Below are 5000 nucleotides of genomic sequence, written 5' to 3' on the forward strand. Positions count from 1 at the left end.
TGTGTGTGTGTGTGTGTGTGTGCGTGTGTTGTAACGAGCCATGTAATGCAGTTAATTAGCAAGTATTTGTCCAGGTTTCTTTCTTTTCTCTGTTTTCTGAAAAAGAGATTCTCAAGAAGACTAACCTGGATAAATAAATAACGGTTAAATAAATCAAATGGACAAATACTGACACCATGGCTGCTCTCCAGAGAGGTTGGTCAAACAACCATGCTAAATCTACATGTTTGGTAACAACCGGCTGTGATTGTGGTTCATATTCAGATTAGTTTTGGATCATTTAAGGTAAAAGCTTCACTAACACCTCAGTAAACCACCAGTAAACCACCTCAGTAAACCACCTCAGTAAACCACCAGTAAACCAATACCATCTATGCAATCAGCAATCTACGCAATTCAAATGAACTAATACCTAACAGTAACTAGATCACTGTACTGGATGTGACAAAGTACAATGCTGTTACTCCAGTGTTGCTACACGGGTATAGACCTACCTAATGTTAGCTGTTCCCGTGTTTTGTTTCAGTGAATGTGGGCATCTAGCACATTTACTAGCACATCTACTAGCACATTCGCTAGCACACTAGCTAACACATTCGTTAGCACATTCGCTTGCACATTCGCTAGCACATTAGCTAACACGTCACAAGGCTGTTGGCATGGTGAACATATGTCCATAGGGTTGACCCTGGCGACTGTACAGACGAGGTTTTGAGGCCCAGGTGTAGCTGGCGATGGAGGGGTCTGCTGTAGACCATGTTCTCCATATGGCAGTCACATGGTCAGCAGCGCTCTGGGCATCTACGCCATGTTGTTGCCCTGTCCCTCATGCCTGGAGGTCCCTGGGAAGACCCTCACCATCGCAGCCATCATGTCCCCATGCCCCCCCCCGGTGCTGATCCCTCCTGACTGGACCTGGACAGAGTGTGTGTGTGTGTGTGTGTGTGTGTGTGTGTGTGTGTGTGTGTGTGTGTGTGTGTGTGTGTGTGAGTGTGTGTGTGTGTGTGTGTGTGTGTGTGTGTTTGAAACCATTTCGTTCCATTCCATGCATTACAATGAGCCCCTCTTCCAATTTCTACTTCCACCGGCCTCCCCCGTGTGTGACAGACGGGGTTCGTACCTGGGTCTCTCCCGCGTGGAAGCATCCACCACTATACCAAGAGGACATCCTCGAGGTCTGAGGGTGAGGCTTGGTTTCCATGTCTCAGACAGGGCTACCTCATCGCCAGAGCGTGAATCCAAGTCCACTCTGGTACAACCGTCGATAAAAAAAATATAAAAATGTCATTTCTGTGTCTGATTTGCAGGCAGAGTGTTGTCTCTCCCAAAGTCTGTTTACACGTGTTTCCATGTCAACATGTGACATGTGTTAGAAACCGACAACAGGATACCGAGCCAACTGGGGTGTGTTGGGAGTGATTATGATAGACGGTTTGGATGATGTCCACGTCGCCCTAATAACCCTACATGTGGCTGTGTCAGAGCGCCATCATGTCCAGTTGTTGTTGTTTACCTCCGCCGTATTGGACAGTGGACGTGGTTGCTATGGCGTTGCCGTGCGGTGGAAGGTAGGCATGCGGGATGGCCTGACTAGAGCGTTCCCTCTGGCCATCTGGGACCACGCTGTCAGGCGTAGAAATAGACTTTATAGAACAGACCAGCCTAGACATGGCCTACATTATGTGCCGGTTAACTGATTGCAGATTATAAAAACCTTCTTTTGTTAAAATGGCCACGTTTTGTTGTCTACAAGGGAGGCACAAGCTTAGAGTAGAGGTCTAATGTTTTAAAGTTAATTTATTCACTTTTAGTTTGTAAACTTAAAAAGAGTCAGCATCAAAACAAGCCGATGTGTATGGTATAATGTAAGAGAAACATGGCATTGTGAAGAGTAGAGGGTAGGCTTGATTTATGCTGCCTTGCCTGCAGTGTACAGTTCTGAGATTGCTCCCTGGGTTCCTTTGTGTCTCTGATGAGCTAAATCAAACACACCTTCAATATTTAAAACCAATATGTCCGACGCGGCTGTGCTATGTTGCGTTATATCCACTGTAAGTAACACTCAACTCACCAACTGCCAAAGAGTTCTGGAACGCTCACCACCGAGAATGCTTTATGTGGTGTTTACCTAGCAACAACACTCTGATTGGCTACAAAATGAAGCATCATAATTTATGCATTTTTGGTGAATAAAGTCACCCTTGGGCGCTCTAGAATGTTGACAGTTTGGGGACATTATTCACCCTCAGCTCTGAATGAGTTAATCAACGCTTATGTACCTTTTTTGGGGGGGGGGATAAATAGCGTTTACCCACCTTGAGGAAAATTAGCAGGTTTTAACGTTAGCGTTAGCATTAATAATTTTCTCCATCGTTCAGTGTTCTCTACGTACCAGGCTGTTCTATGTGGTCGTATTTCTACGTGTGTAAGCTGTGTGTAGCTCTGCAGATGGAGGACAGGCAGTTAAACCCTGGCAGATGCCTCCACAGTGGGCATCACGGCCAAACACACCCAGATCCACCCAACACACACACACATACACACACACACACACACACACACACACACACACACACACACACACACCCAGATCCGCCCAACACCTCAGCTAGGCAGATGATCATGCTAATTTCACGCCTCTGGTTTGTGCCAAGAAATATGTTGTTTTTTTCTGACATGCTGTCTGTTGTTTATGTTGTAGGATGTCAGTAGGCCATCCAGTACCACTGTCCTGTTGTTTAGACACATAGGAACAGAGTTTGGACCAAAGTCATAAATAAATGCTGATGTAAAGCTCGCCTTTAGAAGCCTTTAGAATCTGAAGAGCCTCCAACCACTCACATCAACCCCCCCAGTCCCCCCTCCCCTCCCCCGTCCTCCAACCCCTCCACCTCTCCTTCTGATGGATGGTTTGTTGGGAAGAAGAAAACAAAAAAAAAACAGACAAAAAAACAGGGCACTTGCAATTTACCAGCCCCCAATAATGAGCCTGAGCTCCATTCATTTAGCCTGGGGCTTACAGAGGGAACATCTGGTTGGCTTGGCAGACAGGCAGGCATGGCCAGCATTGTTGGAAGGCTCTCTATAGAAGGTCCAGATGCAGACAGGGGAGGACTGGCAGCCACGCTACAGATGGAAGAGCTGGGAACAGATGATCCAGTGGGCAGGGCCGTCAGCGCTGGCAGCCGCGCCATGTCCCCAACAGCTGGCACAGGTTAGGCATTCCTGGGAATTCATTCCACAAGGCAAATGTTCACACTGGCTCCGCTTGTTTGTGGCCACGGCACGGGCAGAGATACACACACACACACACACACACATGGGCAGAGATACACACACACACACACACACATGGGCAGAGATACACACACACACACACACACACATGGGCAGAGATACACACACACAAACACACACACACACACACACACACATGGGCAGAGATACACGCGCACACACACACACATGGGCAGAGATACACACACACACACACACACACACACACAGGGAGAGATACACACACACACACACACACATATGGGCAGAGATATACACACACACACACACACACACACACACAGGTGGAGATACACACACACACGCACACAGGTGGAGATACACACACACATCCGACGAGCATTCACCACGCACACACATACACACACACAAATGTACACGCACACATTGAATGCACACACACACACACAAACACACACACACACACACACACCGAATGCACACACACACAGCCCACAAACACACACACACGCACGCACGCAAACACACACACACACACACACACACACACACACACACCAAAAACACACACACACATTCACTCACACACATACACACACACAAACCCATCAGCATAGGTATAATGAATCAGAGCAGAAGGAGGCAGACTGGCAGCAGCAGAGGCAGGCCTATCCTCCTACACTCTCCTGTTCTTTAACCTCCACCACATGGTGCCACTGTCACCAATTCACCGGGACTGGGGCTCACAGAGGCTGTGTGTGTGTGTGTGAGTGTGTGTGTGTGTGTGTGTGTGTGTGTGTGTGTGTGTGTGTGTGTCTGTGTGTCTGTGTGTCTGTGTGTCTGTGTGTCTGTGTGTTTGCTTGCAGGCGAAAAGGCCCATGCTACCCTAGATGTATGTGTATCACCAGGCAGCTCAGATGTGTGTGTGTGTGTGTGTGTGTGTGTGTGTGTGTGTGTGTGTGTGTGTGAGCTGTGCAGTGCTGGCCACTGCTCACTGATGGACATCTGGAAGGCAAATTGGTTAATGGCGCCTCCAAGCCAAGAGGTAGTCAGCCATCTCCTCCTCTAGCTATATGGGGGCTGCTGCTGCATCTGTCCCCCCCCCTCCCCCCACTCCACTCCTCCCACTCCTCCCATCTAGCCCCTGAAAACAGCCCACCCTACACCCCCCACCCCCCTGAAAACACACACCCCTCCCCCACCCAGCCCCTCAAACCCCCCCCCCCCTTCAGGCCAGGACAGCCAGGGGGAGGAGAGGGGACGTCTGGCTCGTCGCAGCCCCAGACAGGGGACAGCTCTGTAGTCTGGACCCTGAGATAAACAGGACACCAGGACATCAGGACACCAGGCAGAGTCTGAGCACAGAGGACATCATGAGGCACAAAACATCAGCTGCTGGTCACCTCCCTGACAATGAGCTCGTCTCTGAAGTTCAGCCTGCATCATTCTCTCTCTTCTCCACTCACACACACACACACACACACACACACACACACACACACACACACACACACACAGGCACTGTCTGTCTGTCTGTCTGTCTGCCTGTCTGTCTGCCTGTCTGCCTGTCTGTCTGTCTGCCTGTCTGCCTGTCTGTCTGTCTGTCTGTCTGTCTGTCAGCCCATGTAGCAGAGCTCTGCTGCCTGTTGTTAGTTTCCACTGTGCCCAGGAGGTGTAGATCTGGTATGGGACGCTGCACCCACACACACACACACACACACACACACACACACACACACACA

Source organism: Argentina silus, assembly GCF_951799395.1.
Source record: "Argentina silus genome assembly, chromosome: 6".
Classification (NCBI taxonomy): domain Eukaryota; kingdom Metazoa; phylum Chordata; class Actinopteri; order Argentiniformes; family Argentinidae; genus Argentina; species Argentina silus.